At 41.3% G+C, this 19,901-nt stretch overlaps 1 pseudogene; it reads left to right on the forward strand.

The window, feature by feature from the left end:
- Positions 1-6,283, forward strand: part of LOC134207351 (uncharacterized) — a 32,071-nt pseudogene extending 25,788 nt beyond the window's left edge.
- The last annotated feature ends 13,618 nt before the right edge of the window (positions 6,284-19,901 follow it).

Consider the following 19,901-nt stretch of genomic DNA (forward strand, 5'->3'; position numbering starts at 1 on the left):
AATAGACCAACCATTCTGTCTTTAATTCACAGATTCTATCCAGCTTTCCACGCTCGCCATAATGGCGGCTGCTATACATATTTCTGACAGTTACTGCTTCCGACGCCGAATTGTAATCGACGCTATCGTATCTAAGCAACTACTTTCACTTTGTTTATTTGTGATTCTCAGAGTAAAAACTGTTTTTAGAATTGGACTTAGTTTTTCCATTTTTAGCACAATTATTATTATGTATTTGTATTTTGCAGGTTTTGACGATAATAGTTGATGCTCTCACGAATGTCTGGTGAATCAATACTTGAGCTTACGAAGGAAGTAGCCCAAAAAAAATTTCTCAGACCAAGAAGGGCGAACATGCCACGATTACATAGAACTGATAAATTATGCAGATTACATAAACACGAGTTGTCTTGTTTGTAAGTTTCAAAACCTCGTTCCACGCGGGTCCTTGTTGGAGCTTTTCAGCAGGACTGAGAAAATTGCCTCAATTACTTTAGACCGTCAAGTTGAACGAATCTCGATTGCCCCATAAGTTTTTCTTTCGAGTGTACGTGTCCAACAGTAACGGTACCATTGCCACTGATTGTGCAATTAAAAGTCTTGTGATCCCCCGTGGTATGCTATAGCGTATTCCATCACCACTTTTGCTTCTCTCGTTACTTTTTGTGGACAAGATCTTTTTCCCTGCTTTCCATTATCTTTATTCATGGTTAAAATGAAGAAAAAGAAAATTCCCAAAAAAGAGCCACATATTACAAATGTATATAATATTTACTATCGGTCGAGCTAAATTGTGCTCCAGTTGTGGAGTGCGATGCCAATGTTGAAAGACCACTAACATGTACAAGTGAAACTTTGATTAAAGGAAGGAATGCGAAAAGGTCTGTCTTTGCAAAGATTAAGGTCTAAGTTAAAAGAAGTAAGTTAAAAAAAATCTAACAAGGCATATTTTCAGAGTTTTGAGTTTTTTGAGGCAGAAGTTAAAGTTTCGATCTCACACTCCGAAAGGAAGACAAACCAAATTCCGTTCAATTTGACGTCGGTATAAAAGAAATTGAGGATATTCCACTAGTCCTCTTAAAATAGCCCGAACTTAAACGTTTTGAACGACAAAAAAAAGACTAATATTCGTATTTAGCCTGTAATCTGGTTTTCCTGCCGTCTGCCAGGAAGAACCTGTTCCCCCTTCTTGATCCTGAACATTTTTCTCGCAATCAGGTTACTTTTCTGGTAAGCCCAAGTGTTGCTGCACCAGATATTCGTGAGAGCATCAACTATTATCGCCAAAACCTAAAAAATACAAATACATAATAAGAATTGCTTCGAAAATGAAAAAAAAAATGCAATTCCTGATCATAATATCTGGTTTACAGTTCGTCTTTGAGTGATAAAACAGCTTACTTTTCTATATCAGCAACAGAAACAGGTGCTTTAATGAATTTATTATGCAACTGAAATGGGTTTGCATAATATACATTTATAACACTCATTTGGGTGCTATAATGAAAAACTAACATCAGAACAGTAGTTAGATGACTACATTTTGCTGAATAAGTGTTCAAATAGTGTATTCTCTGCGTCGTGTAATGAATGAAATAGTTTCACTTAGACATAAAGCATCACCACTACAATTTCAAAAAGGCAACTTCATCTAACTAGAGCAGAAGCCTCGTTGGATAAACGTACAACTCGTGCTGAAAAAAACATCTTTTTGCAACTTGTTGCACAAACTACTATTAAACCCATTTTGTAAAGATAGTTTTTCCTCTGAAATCGTAAATGAACAAAGTGCAAATAACAGCTGCTTTGATACAACAGCGTCGAATACAGTTCAGCGTCGGAAGCAATTACTGTCAGAAATATTTATAGCAGTTGCCATTATGGCGAGCGTGGAAAGCTGGATATGATTGTTTAGATTGGTCACAAACTTTGTTGATGAAACTCTTCTAGTTTTGTGTACTTTGAAACCTCTAAATTTTTTACTGAATTTTAAAAGCCTACCATACCCTATTGAGGCAGTTCTACATAATAGGCTAACCTCAGACTACGACTAAGAAATTTTCACGGGGAATTATAGCTTATGCGTTTCATAATAAGCCCATAAGTCTAAAGTACTAATTAGGAGAGAGGCTTAAAGAGCGGGGATACCCAAAAAAGAGTATTCAAGAATTTCATTTTTCTGTATGGATCATAGATTACTCACTTCATTGTCCATCCATATTCCAGAAATGTATGTATCAGCGCACGACGCCGGGGCCTATTACTCCTACAGCGAACGCTTAACGCAGGGACTTTCGAGGTAATCGCAGCAAGAAACGCGGAAGGGGGAATACTACAGAGGCCAACCTTTCCGAAGACGGTCATCACTTCAGGGAAATCGCAGGTGCTGTTCGCTGCCGAGGTTCCACAACCCTGTGGACCGCTCCCAGGAAGCACAAATATGTCCCGCGTTCCCCCGTTTGTACGTGACGTGAACGGTTTCGGAACACCGTGGACCACGTGGAAGAAGTGTCAGAAATCATCCACGAAAACGATTCCAGGGGTGAGATGTTTGACCGGAAAGAGTACCAGAATCTTTAAATTTGGATTTCCGTTTTGGGCCCACTATATTTTCAGGACCCAGAACAGCACAGGAATCAAAATGGCTAAAGTTCCAATGGAAGATGGGAAATCCTAAAATCGATGTACACCCATTGAAGCGGATTGGACTGCACATATGCGAATTAACGGACGGCCCAACAGGGTTCCACGGAAGAAACCCCACTTCAGAGGTGCAAAAGCGATAGATCCAAGCGTAAATGAGTTCTCTCTGTACCACGCTGAGGAGAACCTGAGGCAAAACTATTTATTTAATATTTTAATAATTTATTCTGCAAACTTCACCCATCACCAGCCATTCAATGGCGAACCGTCATTCACTCGATTACATTGTTGCCGCATATCATTATTTATTTATTACGTTTAGATTGCTACTAACATGCTCGCTTCAAGTCACCCCTGCGTACTAATATTTCAAAGTCTCAGTTACTTTATCCTACAGATTTATCCTTTGAACAAGCTTCAAACTTTTACCCTATGTTTGTTTCGTTTTTACGTGCCAAACGCTGCTCTTGGAAGTACGGCAATCTACAAAACTTCATTGTGCAATTCGAGAAAGTAATATGTTCCATGTAGTATTCGATGTATCGACGTTGTAGAAATGTTACGCGATAAATGTTATTTTATTGTTATCGATCGTCAATGAAAATAAACTTCTGAAACAGAATAAATATTTGGGATTGTATCTTTTTGAAAGAATTCAGCATTCTGGGATAGACACTTGCTGTTTGACTATATTCATAATAAGCTAGGTAATGCTAAGGTGTTGTTGAGTGAGCATTTTCCTTCCTTATAGCCTATTCAGCATTTACGAGTTTTTGACGTGTTACGTGATATCATATGAGACTTCGAATCTGCGTGTTGATAATTAAGGGCAAGTTCTTCAACTACAGCTTGATCAATCCATACGCACCAACGACAAACCCGATGACAAGTCTGGCGTCTGACAAGACCTACGAAGAATGCCCAAAACATGACGTGAAATTCATCATCGGTGACGCAAACGCACAGGTTGGAAGGAAAAGGTTCTTTCATCCAGTCCATTGGAAAGGAAAGCCTCCACGCAACTACCAATAACAACGGCCTGAAGCTAATCACTTTTGCCGCAGCCAGAGAGGCTATCTGTAGCAACTGTTTTGCACGCAAGAATATTCGAAAGCACACCTGGAGACACCCAAATAACCCAAAATGTTTTGGTGGATGGTCGGCATTTCTCAGATGTCATAGATGTGAAGACATTCCGAGGCCTAAATATCGAATCTGACCACAATCTGGTGGATCGCGCAAGGCTGCCCAGCATCATCGGTTCTAGGTGTGAGACTTTCGGGCGAGGGCGTTGCGGAACAATTCGCTCATAAGCTCGACGAAAAGAATCGAAGGACACCCAACTGTAGAAATATAATAACGCAATGTGACAAGTCCACGAGGCGGCCAATACAACAGACATAGAGGTACTTGGTACCACACAAGGAAACCAACTGAAACGCTTGTTTGATGCATAGTGCTAAAGAATGACAGATGAGAAAAACCAGTCAGGGAGCCGCTTGATCGAGCGACTACACGCTAAAATAGAGAACGATATAAGAACAATGGGCAGCTGAGAAAAAAAACTCTACCGGCGAAAAAACGGGGGTGCGACGAAAAATTACTATACAAGGGATAGGGAAGCTTTGCCAGAAACGACGCGCGGAAGTTTCACAAAACGTTCAAAAACATACGCTGTTGCGATAGTTGAATGATAAAAGGAATACGCGATTCACGAACGATTTAAAATATACTTTATTACAAAAGTTACAATTATAAAAACGTGTCAGATCCACTTGCTATCGCAAACAATCTTCTCCTTCTTCCTTTCTGTCATTCCACTGACATCAACGCTAGCATCTGTCGCACTGGACACCTTCGTCAGTCCGATGAAGCCACCTGTGGCAGAAGTCAGTGGGCAACCTCCCAACACCTCCCCTTCTAGAACAGTTGATAAGGTTCATACCTCGCAGGTGGTCTACGAATCACCTCGTAGACTGACGAGTGGAAATCGGTGGTTTTCTTATGTTACTTGAGGATGGGTGCTGCTTTTGAGATTCAGAGCGCTGCTGATGTTCTGGAGGAACACCTTCAGTAGTCTCCTGTTGGTACTCCGGATCCGTTGGCGGGTGTATTAGGAGCCCGCCAACCGCCCAACCAGAATATCCAGAAGGCTTACCCCAATGTCTTCCTGACGTGATGTTTTGCAGGTAATCTTCGGTCCACATCGGATTGATGACGTGTTCTCAATTGGTTACAATGTGATCTGATCAGGGCTGACAATAGTCATCGTCGCAGTACGAAATGCCACAGTAGAGACGAGTTGTATTGTCTTCATTGCTACTCCACGCATCGTCAATGACGCGAAACAACGTTAGCTTTCGTCGTGCAGCAAATCGTTCGCATGACGACATCGAAGAACGAAGACTTCGTAACATTGATTCTTCAAGCGGCAGCTGCCATGCCCAAAAGATTTTTATTAATACTTTGTAATAATGAATTTAAGTAACGTATGAAGGCGTTATAAATGTTATCGATTCATTTATGTTACGCAAAGCTCCTACTATTTGTTTATTTGAGCGCCATTATGATTTTTAACCAGTTGCGCCTTATATAATGACGTGCAGTCAATTTGTGTATTGAAGAAGTGACGACAGAAATCGTCATAACTTTTGGCTGCACGACTGTATCGTCGTGGTGACGGCATACGGTGCGAAGAAACCGAATAGGTGTTGCGTCGCGCAATGCTATGACGAGAGACTATATTTTTTCGCTTTCGTCGTGCGACAGAATGACTTATTGTCAGCCCTGGATCTGATGAGCTGCTGTTTCGTTTCCAACCACACGTTGCCATTACTTCCGCCTCCCTAGACGGCTCCTGGCATGATCAAGCTTCCCAGGTCCATTTGTTGTTCCGGAATACTTTAGCCCAGATAAGGTCATGCGGACTGTAAGTTCACTTGACTTTGTGCCATGCTTTTCGGTTGTATTGGTCTTCTTGCTTAGGATGCTAGTTCTGTTATTAGAATTGCGAAGGTGGGCGTAAAGAGTCTAGTGATGTTCGGACAGACCTACCTACTAATAACTCTGCAGAAGATTTTCCATCCGAATTGCACTGCAGCGGCATGGTGTCGATCGATAACATTGGAGGGAAAATGTCGATGTGTCTTCATCTAATGCTTCTCCCTCCTGCCGTTACTTTCTTGAGCGACCTTTTAAAAGTATCATAAACCTTTCCGCGAGGCCGTTCGACTGCGGATGAAATGGAGAACCCGTTTTGAGGGTGGAGAATAGCATTTTTGTTACAGTATGATTGGAAGAGCTTCGCTGGTAAACTGTGTACCATTATCCGACACCAGTGTTTCCAGGAGCTCCAAATCTAGCAAAAATTCCTCGAAAGCATGCACTGTATCGCTGCCGTGGTAATGTCCTTGGCAATTGCGTAATTACCTCCTGGCCGCTTGCTAAACAGACGAATCCACCAGAATTAAGTAAGTACCACCCTTCTGGCGGACCGGCATAGTACACATGTACACGCTGCCATGGTTTCTCAGGAGCTGTGCCCAGGATTTGAGAATTGTCTTCCGATCGGTTTTTGCTACGATCAGAACAATCGATGCAGGATTTGCACAAGGATTTGGCGATGTCCTCGTCGATGTGAGACCCAGTATACGTACTGTCTTGGGAAAATAGATCGCATTCGTTTCCGCCCTTGGGTGACCCTTGTGTAGCTGTTTGAGTACACATTTTGCGAATTTCGGTTGGAATTACTAATCGTTCCCCGTACATTAAACAATTGTTCATCCTACTATGAGCGAATCACGCCATGTAGCTAATACTGTTGAATTTGGAGATCCTGACAGATCCTTTTTTTTCTTCTGAAAGGCCAACTTGTGTTGACGAACCGAAATAACTTCTTGAAGTTGTTCCGCTTGCACCATCTTGAACGATGGCGGAAATATATCTATAGATTCGCTAATTACGCTTTCTCTGATCGAGCTTTCCATTTCGAGATTGGCGATTACGATCTACCTCATCTGAGGCGAATATGACCGGTTTATTAATCTGGACAAAACATCAGCGTGCGAAATGGTGTCCCTTGAGGGGAAATATAACGAATATCAAAATCATGAGGAGTAACGTCAATGCACCCATCTTTGAAGCCGATTTGCCCGTGTACGATTGGAATTCCCTTCTTCGATCCGAAAATGAACCAATAGCGGACTTGTGTGTGCGGTTTCGAGATAAACTTCCGAAACCGAAAAGCATTCGATGGAGACCGGGTCACTGCGAAGATAAAGAGCCAAGCCTTCCCTTTTCCACTTGACTACTCATTGCATTCAGCTGCCGTTAAACTACGTGGTATACAGGCTTTAACCGTCCCGTCCGGAAATTGATGCGCAATTCGGACTCCCAACCCAAATGCGGATGCGTCCGCAGAAACAATGATGCCCAAATTTGGATTGTAATGGGTCAGTAATGGTAACGGCGACTGGAGTATCTCCCGAAATCGATCGAACGATGCTTGACATGCTGGTGACCATTCAAAGAAGTTTGCTTCGGCTTTTTAACAGCTGATCCATAGGGGTGTCGTAGAGTGCGCATCTTTTTGACATATTTACCGCCATAATAATTTATAGCACCTAGAGTAGGAACAAGCGAAGATACATCGATGTGGAGGAGGCATACTAACGATAGCTGAAATTTTCCCTGGATCTGGCCTAATTCCACTACCGTCTAAAATTTGTCCTAGGTGCTTGACTTGCTGCATTCCAAAGCTGCACTTCTCGATGCGCACGGTGAACCCGTACTCTTTGAGACGCTGGAGGGTACGTTGCAAGTTTCGCTGATGCTAACTTCTACGTTGCGGCCGCCCACAAGGATGTCATCAAGTAACCAACGAGTGATGTACTCGAGGTCAGCTAGCATAGTGTCCATTAATTGTTAGAAGCTTCCAGGGCAGGAACTACCCAGTGCCAGGTGACAAAGCGTGTTATACTGGAAGAGGCCTTTATGGGTGTTGATGGTCAGGAGAGGTTAGCAGGATTGATCCACTTTCTACTTGGAGGTAAGCATCCGGATAAGTTCACATGACTAAAAAATCCGACAGTTGGCAGCATCTTTGCAAAAAATATCCTCGAGGCAATGGCAGCGGAATATTGGTTTTGGCTCAAGAACACTGTTAAGGCCGGTAGAATAATCAGCGCAGATACGAACGATTCCGTTTGGTTTTCATACCGCAACGATTGCTGCCGCTTGATCGCTAAAATCCACCTTCTTCAAAACACCCAAGCTCTGTAAGCGGATCAGTTCGTTTTCAACTACTTGCTCCATGGAGTATGCCACCGGTCGTTTCGGCCTGAACACCGGTTTCGGATCTCCTTTGAGAATTAGCTTGACCGGGGACTTGTTACAGAGTCCTATCTCATTCGTAAATACTTCGGGAAACTGTGCTTGAAGTGTAACGATTCGCTGATTAGCTTGCGTTGTTATTTGGTTGCAGAACGATGTAATGGGATGATCCCATAAACCAAATAAATCCATCCAGTCAATGCCTAAAATGTCGAGGTTGGCGTTAGGAGATGCTATGAAGCACTTACCCTCGCTGGTGGTGCCGTTGAAGGTAATGTTGCACTCCAATTCCAGCCATTAAGTGCAGTGGCTCTCCGGATGCTGTCCTGGCGAATTGCACACTGCTGATTTTTGCTTTTTAGGTTGGCCGATTTTGATCCACGATTGGTGTGAAATAATGGAGATGTCCAACTGTAGACGAAGAGGAACATTGTTGATTTGGAGTTCGACAAATTTACGACGATTACCGATGGTCCTAACCCTAACTGACACAGCTTTGCCGATGGTTTGATGTCTTCTCTTGTTTTAATTTGTCCACGGATGATTGCTTGCACAGTATGAAGCTTGTTTTTCGACGAAGCATGCTGAATACCCCTTCACGGTGTCCGTGTCTCCCTGCAATTGTTGCACCGATGGTCTGAAACTGACAATCTTTATTGAAGTGCATCCCGCCGCCAGGACCAGCATGGCGTTTTTGGCTGATCCACGGTTATTGCTGCTATCCGAAAGGCGATCGATGTTTCTGGTTTCTTTTCGGCTTGGAGGAAATGCGTCCGCATTGACCGCCGAAGCAGCTTTCCACCAACACTGTATCCTGCTTAGGTTATTGACAATAGCTTGTTACATTTGCTCCACAACGCACTTGCTGCAGGGTGAAGGCTCTGCAGATTCGTTGAGAGGCTTGTTGATAAAGCCGCATCCAGTTTCCTGATTCCTTCTTGGATTTGAGGCCCACAGACGTAGATGGGGCGCTAAATTGTTCCTCCGTCCAACTCCGACGGCTTGAAATCAACGCATGCCTTGTTTACCTTGCAGAATACGCCAAGTAGTCATCACCGTCACTCCTTGGTGGTCTGCAAACAGTTGTATCGCCTCCGAAACATTGATATTGTTTGCTCCAAATAACTTGATTTTAACTTGTCCCACAGTTTCTTCGAAGGTAAACTCCCGGGCAAGCTTCGAAAGAAAAGAAGCTTCGAAGGTTGTTACCGCTGGCCATGGTCTGGTGAAACCCAATTTCCATAGGAGTAGTTGCACTTTGGCCGCGTCTTCCAGCTTGCTGCCATCTTTATCGAACAAGTCGATGTATTGAGAGAACCATGCATCAAAAGTATGCCCATTGTCCTTGTCGTAGATGAATTCCGCCATATTTGTGCAATAGAGAATTCGAGTACTGATTCATCTCAGGACAATTTGTTTGACGACAACCTGCGTGGCGGCCAACTGTTTAGCTATTTGTCTCATCAAGACTTTTTGCTGGTTATTCAGGATTGCTGTACAACAGCCTCTGTAAGATTGACATTGGGCTGCGGTTGCCCTCCTGACGCTTGACCTGCATTGTTCTCCGTCATTGCACTTATTCCACTGTCTCTGAATCCACAAAACGCGCTTATTTTGGGACGAACCTTGCGCAATTTGTTTTCTCGCGCGAAACTCCAATACCTCGTCGCCACTGTTGCGATAGTTGAATGATAAAAAGGATACGCATGATTCACGAACGATTTAAAAATATGCTTTATTACAAAAGTTACGAAATTATAACAACGTGTCCGAGTTTCGCTTGCTATCGCAAACAATCTTACTCCCTATTTCCTTTTCTGTCATTCCACTGACATCACCGCTAGCATCTGTCGCACTGACACCTGTCAGTCGATGAGCCACCCTTGTGGCGAAGTCAGTAGGCAGCCTCCCAACATACGCAAAAAAGCGCACTTGTGCCCGTCAATGATCAGCTCAATGACAGCTCCGGAAATCTGTTTACCGATCTAGCAGGGGTGGCTGCTAGCTGACATGAGCACTTTGAGTTATTGTTGAACGAACAATCGAACAGGGAGGACCCAAACAGAATAAAGATTGAAGTTGATGAACAATCAGTGAAGCCACCAACTCTAGACGAAATGAGAAAAGCTGTTCGAGAACTGAAGAACGGTAAGGCCGCTATGAAGGACGGAATCCCGGGCGAGCCTCTAAAAGTTGGGAGTGACCGGCTCAATGAAAAAAATTACCAGTGATTGGAATGATTTGGGAGGAAGAAGAAGAAATGCCTTCGAGCTGGAATGATGGCCTCATATGTCATATCTACAAGAAATGGCATATACTCGATTGTGCTAATTATCGAGGTATAACACTACTCAATACTGCCTACAAGTCTCTCGAGTTCTTTATAGCAGACTGCGTCTGTTTGCGGAGACCTTTGTTAGCGAATATCAAAGCGGTTTTCGAGAAAGACGATCAACCACATCTGTATTTTGCGACAAATCCTTGATAAATTCCGGGAACATAACTTGCGGACTCATCATCTGTTTGTAGATTTTAAGGTCGCGTACGACTCAGTGAAATGGAACGAACTGTGGCATATAATGCTAGAAAATGGCTTTCTAGCAAAGTTTATTAGGTTGATTCGTGCGACACTGGATGGATTAAAGCAGAGCGATGCGCTCTATGACTGGATATTCAACATAGCACTGGAAGGTGCAATACGAAGGAGCAACGTAACGGAACCATCATCAACAAGTCTTACGTGCTTCTTGGCAGACAGTGGAAGAGGCTTTCGGCTCTTTTAAACGGGAGACTGATCATAAACTCTGTCAAAACCAAGAAGAAGGCAGTACAAATGGTGTTGGTCCCGATGTGGAAATGGATGAGATGCGATTTGAGGTTATCGACGAATTCATATATCTTGGAACACTCGTTACATGTGATAATGACGTTAGCCGCGAGTGAATGGCGCAGACGCATTTATCACGAGTTGTACCAAGTGTACAAAAATGTAGAAATCAGTAGGCAGATAAAATACGGCAAATCACAGTGGGCTGGGCATATAGTGCGTATTTATTTGGTTTAATTACCATTTCTCAGTATTGTGATGTTTCGTCGATTTTTTTCTTTCGATGAACACCTAGGGTCTGTTCAAATATTACGTAACGCAATAGGGGGTGGGGGGTTGTTTAATTTTTGTTACGATTTGTAACGCAAAGTATAGAGGATGGGGGTCCTTCGAAATTTTGTTACGCGTAACAAGTTGATTGCATATCTTTTTTTATCTTTATTAACGTGATTTTTTCAAGAAAGAGAAGTTCATCACTGTTTTTATTATCTTTGAAATAGCATAAAACATACAGTGCACAATAACGTATTGTACCGTGCTTCAAATTCTACCAGCATTCAGATTTTTTCAAAAAACAGCATTCGTTATGCGTCAAGCATAGGGGTGGGAGTACTCTGAAAATGGTTACAGATTGTTTTAAATTTTTAGACGGACATGTACACTGCACTAATTAAATCTGCATTTCCGGACACCAATTCGATGCTAAAACGTTCACTATTTTGCATTTGTTCTAACTTCAATCCAGCTAATAAGAGCTGATGAGAAATTCATCATGTAACCTGCAATTCTTCACGTTTTCTCTTCGAGATCTTACAGGAATTCCTCCAGAAGTGTCTCCACGAATTCCTTCTAGAGCTTTTCCAGGCATTCTTGATGATGTTTCCCCAGGAGTTACTTCAGGAATATCTCCGGAAGCTCCTCAAGGAGTTTCTCCTGGAATTTCTTCTAGAGTTCCTTCAAAAAGAGGGCTACGAAATGGTGAGTTGACATCCGGGAAGGAGCGCCTAACATAGTTCTGGTCCTCACAAGTTCCAATACTAACTTGCTTCCACGGGTTTATTTTTTATTTTATTTTATGGATTCCTGTACACCTCCGGTGGTGCAAAGAGCCGACTTGAAAGATCTCCATCCTGAGCGTTGCCCGGCTATCGCTTTAACTCTGTTGCCAGGTTGGGGTTTCGATCGACACTTTTATTTCTTTATTGAGGCTTCGCCGCCATGAGCCTCTGGGTCTGCTGCCTCTGCTGCGATGATGTCCCGCTGGGTTTCCAGTCTAATGCTTGTTTACAGATTTCGTGCACGTTCCGCCCCTACGTAGAGTGGTGGCCGTGACCTCAGCCCCACTTCCGATCCTTCGAATTTCTGTTGCATATCGGCCTCTGGTGACAACGACGATGGAGCTTCAAGTTGTTTGAGATTCAGTTGTGAGGCCACCAGGCCCGGAATTATATGGGACCGCAGGTATCTGTTGATGAACCGCATGCAGTGCCGTTGAGTGTTCTCCACTGATACCGTGCGGGACGAAAATCCGTACAGCACCGAAATCCGTCCAAATCTTATGAGATATCCAATAGAATTAAAAGGGGGGTTAAAGGTAATTAATATAGAAATGATTTATCTTATCCTGTTCAGATACTCGGCAGTAAGCTTTTAGCGCATAGAAATGGAAAGAAAGCTCTGAAACTAAAACAACAAAAATCAAAAACAAATCTTCACCCACCAAACGCGGAGTTTTTGCCGCCATTTTGTTTTCGGTTAGAGCTGATTGCACCAAATGTAACTGTGTTTTGATTGCTAATTGCGAATCATTACATAAGATAAACAGAATACAAATCGGAGGGATCGCTTCTCAAGGTGCGTATCGAACTATGTACAGTGGTAGTTTAGTCAACCAGGCTGCTTCAATTTAAATATTTAGTTATAAAATAGCTGTACGGCTTTTGATCCTTTGATTCGAAATCCGTCCACGATGGATTGATTTCTGAGCTTCATGAGTAGTTTATTTTATTCATTATTTTATCATGTTTTTCGTAGTTTTCAATGAGTAAATATGAAACACTTCAAAAGTAGGAGCCTTCTGTTGTGTACCCTAAAATGGGTATCTCAAGTTGAGCGTGCATGCGCTGACAGAAAAACGATAACTCTTGTCAAATGTGTAAAAGTACGTTAAATACGTGTTGAATTATAACAGAAAGTGAGTCTCTTCCACTTCCGAACTATCAACCAAAGTGAACAAGTGTTCTTCTTTGCTTGTAATTCAAAGTCTCCCAACCTTTTTCCACGTGATTGCGTACTCAAGTCCGCCTTTAGCTCTCAACTGTGATTCATCTTTAAATCATAAAAGTGGCGACGAGGATACTTCTGCAAAAGGACCTTACGGTGCAGGTAAGTTAAAAGTTCCTGAGGGAAACTTTTTTAGCCAGCATTTTAGGTGCGGTGAGGTGGCTAGGTCTTTTCTTTTGTTCCATTGAATGGCACATAGGAAAGAGTAAAACAGAGTGAGTAGAATTGCGGACAGTGTGAAAATACTAACAATATTAATTTTGTGCGCGTCAATTGTGTCAGAAACAAAGGAATTGCTATGTTAAGCGGCACCGCCAAATTCCGTTTGCTCTTTTGTTAAAAGAGATTAGAAGAATAGAACGTGTGTTTTGAAAAAGAAACTGTTTTTTTGCTTTATTCTAATAGTTTCTTTTTTATTCCCGTTTTAGTGTGGGTGGGGATATTGCATTTAATTGCATCTTCCGCTGGATTGCTGGAAACGGAGAAAACTTTTCTGCGACGCTAATGGTAAGATGTAATTTCAATTATACTTACCGCTGTATTCATTTGCTATTCGGGAGGCGAAAGGCAGAAAATTTTAAGCGATACTAGGGGTAAATTTACCGGACGATTATTGGATTCACGTTGATGCTGAAAAACAGTGCAATAATATTACGACACTGTGAAGATGGCGACGTACGTCGTTAGGGCTGAATTTGAAGGTTCGGCACCGGGTCCCAGAGGAATCACTGCCGGTACTTTTTCGACGCTGGTGAGTGGAAGCTTGAAAACGGTGTACTCAGTCCGGAAGGATCGGGTTAGTCATTACATTTTTTTTCTATTGTTTCGGGCTAACAGTACCAATTGCTTTCTTTTTGTTTTGTTACATTTATTATTACGCCCATTGATTTTTTTCAAACTCGAAAAACTTATTGTATTATAAAAGTGATTTAAAGACTTACGTAATGTCCATATCTTTCACTACGACGATTGAGCCTTTCCATAAAGGCACTTCGTTTTACTGCCGCATTGGGTAGAGCGATTGGGAGTTCTTTTTTCTGGCGAATAAAGATTGGAGAAAATGATCGAAAATCTCATTTTATAACCTTGAAGTGGTTCTTTCATTTTATTCAGAATTGCGAAAGCTATTTCCCCACTGGTAGATTTCACTTGAAGTTTCCTTGGCCGTCATGGTGGAGAAACTTAAAGCAAGGAAAACTAGACAAAACAGCTTCTGGTGTATGCCAAAGAATAAATTTCAATCAACGTGTTCCAAAAGATTTAGACAGATCTGTTGAGCAAGATTTTTACTAGCGAATTTACGTTGAAAATTCAGGCAGAACTTTGTGCTTATGGTGAGTTTAAGATACCTGGCAATCAGAGATAGATTGCTAGCAGGTTTGAAAGATGTAGCTTTGAAACAACGTATTTTTAAGTATTGACCCAGACCAAACTTTGGAAACTGCTGAAAAAATGAATTTCCAAACCTCGGGGAAGCCGCGAAAAGTAATGCACAAACTCTCTCAGCTGAAATATTGGTCCTGATTTTTCATCGTATTGCCGCTATAGAAGGGAATGAATTGCTTGCTCCTCGTGGAGGTACTGCTCTTCGCATAGACTGGCATACCAAGCATACGTTAATAAATCAAGAAATGATAATGCTAATTACAAAACTAGAAAGAAATCGTGGGCCAGTACAGAAAGAAGTGGAGGATTGAGGGTTTCAACCGCAACATATAGATCGGAATAGAAGTAGTTATCAATGCCATCCGAAATAACAGGTATAGGAAACAATTTCCAAAAGCCGAGGTCTGGTGGATTGGAGACGACAGGGGAGATCAGTCCACTTCGATCCTCGTTTTTGTGATTTTGGCAGGATGAAAGGTCATCTGAAAAGGAAATGCTACAAATTGAAAAATATGCGCAAGGATTCCGTACAACTGTTAGAACAGATGAAGCCTGGAACCTCAGGTAATCAATGTTACCAAAGATGTATCATGAGCTGTTGAACAGGATGAGGACGCAAGATTCGGAAGAGAGAGCGACGATTCTGATTCAGGTGATTTTCAGTGCATGAATGTGGTGTCCCTTAATAGGAAATAAGTAGGAACCTTGGTCTTGTGAATGTTCGTATTTGAGGATAAATTCGTGGAAATGGAGGTTGACTGTGGTTCCTCTGTTTCTGTAATAAGTAAAACGCAGTATTTTTCGCTTTTTAATAAATCTCTACAAAGTCTGCTAAAAAGATTCAGTGGTAGTAGATGGAGCAAAACTACCAAATAGCTGGCAAGAACGAAGATGTTACAGTGAATTTTAAGAAAAAACTGAAAAATTGAGGCTTTTGGTGTTAAACTGTAAAAATACACACTGAGTTTTATCCTCTCATGGGACGATCGTGGCTAGATGTATTTATTCTAGCTGGAGAAATTACTTTTTGTAACTTCTTTACAAATAAATAATAACATTCTAATGTGAATAGAAAATAACGATTTAGTAGATAAAATTAAACAAAAGTATAAGCAGCATGTATTTTCTAAAAACTTGACGTCACTCAATAAATGGTTTTAATACAGATCTGGTTTTGAAATCGGACGGAAGGCCAATTTTCAAGAAAGCTTATAATGTTCCTTATCGTTTGAGGGATAAGGTCATCGCTTATTTAGATAAACTAGAACAAGAAAAATGTCATCACTCCAGTACAGACAAGTGAGTGGGCGTCTCCAATCATAGTTGGCACCCAAAGAAAAATAATGACATCCGACTTGTAAAATAGATTGCAAGGTTTCTGGTTAATAAGGTAATTGTACTCAAATAGCTATCCATTACCAACTGCTCAAGATTTGTTTGCTGGATTGGCGGGTTGTAAAATTTTTGTGCCTTAGATTTAGAAGGTGCATACACCCAGCTATCTCTTTTCTTTCTGAAAATTCTAGGAAGTTCATGGTGATAAACACTATTAAAGGTTTATTTACCTACAACAGATTACCGCAAGGGGGCTTCCTCTAGTGCTTCCATTTTCCAGCAAGTAATGGATCAAGTTTTAAAAGATTTAGAATTTGTACTGTTATTTAGATGACGTGCTTATTGCTGGAAAAAATTTGGCCGATTGTTTAAAAAGACTTGAATTGGTTCTTGAACGATTATCTAATGCAAACATTAAGGTAAATTACGACAAATGTAAGTTTTTCGTTACAGAGCTGAATTATCTTGGGCATATTATTTGCCAAGATGGTTTAATGCCTTGTCCTGATAAAATTGAAACAATTAAAAATGCAAAGAATTCCCAGAACTGTAACGGAACTCAAATCTTTCTGGGTTTGATAAATTATTATCATAAATTTATATACTCGCGTCTTTCTTCTTCTAAGTTGTATCACTTGTACCAATCTTTTAAAAACCGATGTTAAATTTATATGGAACGAAAAGTTGCGAAAATGCATTTTATGAAAGTAAACAGGCATTACTGAAAGCCAATATTTTGGAGTTTTATGACCCAAATAAACCAATAGCAGTAGTGTCTGATGCATCTGGTTATGGCTTAGGAGGAGTGATTGTGCATATTATTGACGACGTTGAAAAACCAATGATTTGTTTTACGTCATTTTCGTTAAACTCCAGCCCAAAAGAACTACCCAATTCTTCACCTGGAAGCTTTAGCATTAGTTTCTACCATTAAAAGTTTCATAAATTCCTCTACATGGCAAATTTTTTTTTATGTGTTTACTGGACCATAAGCCATTAGTAGGTATCTTTAGCAAGGAAGGAAAGCATGCTATTTACGTTACAAGATTGCAAAGATATATTTTAGAACTTTCATAATATATGATTTTGAAATTAAATACAGGCCATCTTCACAAATGGGTAATGCGGACTTTTGTTCCAGATTCCCTCTAGCGCAATTAGTGCCCAGTGAGTATGATAACAATATTATAAACAGTTTAAATTTTTGGAAATGAAATTACCAGTGGAACATAAAAAAATAGCAAATGAGACAAAGAACGATACATTTCTGCAACAAATTATTAATTACATTAACCAGTGGTTGGCCAAAACGACTTGACAAGCGTTTTGTGAACATTTTTCTAATCGGCATGATTTAGAACTTGTTGACGATTGCTTGTTATACCAGGACAGGGTAATCATACCGCAATCAATGCAGAAGGTGATTCTGAAATTATTACATGCCAATCACGGTGGCGTAGTAAAAATGAAACAGTTAGCTAAGACGATTTGTATACTGGTTTTGGGTATAAATACAGATATTGAAAACTTTGTCGCTCATTGTGATGCATGCAATGGAATGGCGATAGTACCAAAATCAAAAATGAAGTCTCACTGGATTCCAACAACAAGGCCTTTTAGTAGAGTGCATATTGATTTCTTTCATTTTCAACATCACACATTTTGCTTATGGTAGATAGCCGCTTCTCAAAGTGGGTGGAGATAGAGTGGATGAAGAGGGTACAGATACGAGTAAAGTACTAAAAAATTAGTAGCATTTTTTGCTCGTTTTGGGTTGCCAGATGTCTTAGTTTCTGACGGTGGTCCTCCTTTCAATTCCACATACTTTTGTCAACTTTTTGGTTACAACAAGGAATAAATGTTCTGAAAGAGTCCTCCGTTACAATCCTGCCAGTAATGGTCAGGCAGAAAGACTTACGTACTGTTAAAAGAGGTTTTGAAAAGTTTTACTTGAACCAGAAGTTAGTGAATTGGACCTTTGAGGATCAGATTAGCCTATTTTTAATTAATTTTCGTAACTACTGTACAACAAGTGATGGGCGAAAGAATCCCATCGGAAGAAGATTTTCTCGCATCTGCTCCGAAGACATTAATGGTGAATTGACCTTATCAATCCAAAAAGAGTTATAAACATTATCTAAAACCCCGAAGTTGTATCACAAAATTCTCCAAATCAGCTGCATGATGATATAAGCAAACATAAAAGTGTTTTACTTAAGGGTAACACTGATCGTCTGCCAAAACCTGATGGCTGGTGATGAGGTGTGGTATAAAACCACAATCCTCAGAACCATGCTAGAGTGGATTAAGGCAATTTTTCTAAAACAAGTTTCTCAAAATGTCTTCCAGGTGGAAATTTCAAACGTTCCAATAAACGCCCATAGAACACAGCTTAGGCCTGCTGCTAATCCGGACTCGATGGTTCGTTCCAGAATGTAACATTTTCGGCTCAAATGGCGGAAACAGAAATTCGAAATGGCAGCGATCAAGATGAAGAGGAGTTCTAGGATTTCCTGATGAAGATGTCAGGATCCGAAGAAAAGAGCGAAATCGATGGTGGACGACCACTCCTAGCATGCCACCAAGGCGTTCTGAAAAGAAAAAAGTCATGAAGACTGATCCGAATTATGTATAAGGAGTGAAATTGTTCTGAAAAAGAAAACTAAATTGTATAAGTGTACAATTGTACTTAGAATTAAGAAGAAAACTTTATGATAACAAAAAATGTAATATGTATATAAGTTTCAATCCTTAAGGGGAGAGAGCTGTTGTGTACCCTAAAATGTGTATCTCAAGTTGAGCGTGCATGCGCTGACAGAAAAACGATAACTCTTGTCAAATTGTAAAGTACGTTAAATACGTTGAATATAACAGAAAGTGGTCTCTTCCACTTCGAACTATCAACCAGTGAACAAGTGTTCTTCTTTACTTGTAATTCGAAGTCTCCCAACCTTTTCCACGTGATTGCGTACTCAAGTCCGCCTTGATCAACTGTGATTCATCTTTAAATCATAAAACCTTCATGCTCCTGTGTCAATGATAAACATTTTATTTAAATTCAATTCCTATTTTCTAATGACTTTTTCATATACTAAGGTGCTTAAGTGTACGGATTTCGATGCCCCACGGTACACACCATGTTTCGCTAGCGTCTAACAGCACAGATTTCACGTTAGAGTTGAAAATTCGTATTCTGGTGCGTTCACTTATCTGCCTGTTTTCCAGATATTTCTTAAACTCGCAATGGCAGCCCTTGCTTTCTGTGATCCGTGCGTTTATGTCGATCTTGGTACCGCCGTCTGACGCCATTTGGTTACCAAAAGATATTGGAAGCTTTCAAAATTACTCCACTTACATCCAACGATTTGGTTTTGTTGACGTTGATTCAGCTAAACCTGCCGAGGAGGAGCGCTCGGCAAGGTCGTTGAGCTTACCTCTGCATATCAGAGCGCCGTTGCGCGAGGAGTACAACGTCATCAGCCAATTCGAAGTCGTTTAGGTGCTCCATGGTTATAGGCTGCCATAACACACGGGTCTTCGATGACAATTGACCGCCAGCTAAGGGTTGCGTACTTAGGTGGTAGTGTAGGCTGGGCACTGTTGTCCTTCTGACATCAGCTAGAGTGAGAGGGTGCGTCCTGTGGGGTCTGCCTAGGATGTGGTGGGGTTCAACAACGGGCTCTGTTGAACTTCTATAAAAAGCTGCATGTGTTCACAAACAGGCCCTATCAAAGCGACCGTGAGCCGCTCAAAACGCACTAGCCTAGTCCTGGTGTAGAGTGGGACTTTAAACAAATTTGACCCAACTGATCGAGCGCCTTAGTCTGAAATGCTATTCCCCGGATGGCAGCCAGATCCCGTCGGATAGGGAACCTTGGGCCAACAACCTACTGTTCCCGAAACATCAATTTGTTCGAGAATACGCTTGCGCATTGCGCGGATTCGTCGGCAGGAGGAGAGAGTTGGACGATGGTTTAACACACGCCGACTAGTGATGCCACGGTGAAACGGTCCTTCGTTGAAGAACTGGACACGCGTGCTGCAGATATTCCGGAAGGAACAGAAACATTTTTTTTTGTTGAAAATATTGACTTTT

The sequence above is a fragment of the Armigeres subalbatus genome, chromosome 1 (assembly GCF_024139115.2).
Source record: "Armigeres subalbatus isolate Guangzhou_Male chromosome 1, GZ_Asu_2, whole genome shotgun sequence".
In the NCBI taxonomy this organism is placed as follows: domain Eukaryota; kingdom Metazoa; phylum Arthropoda; class Insecta; order Diptera; family Culicidae; genus Armigeres; species Armigeres subalbatus.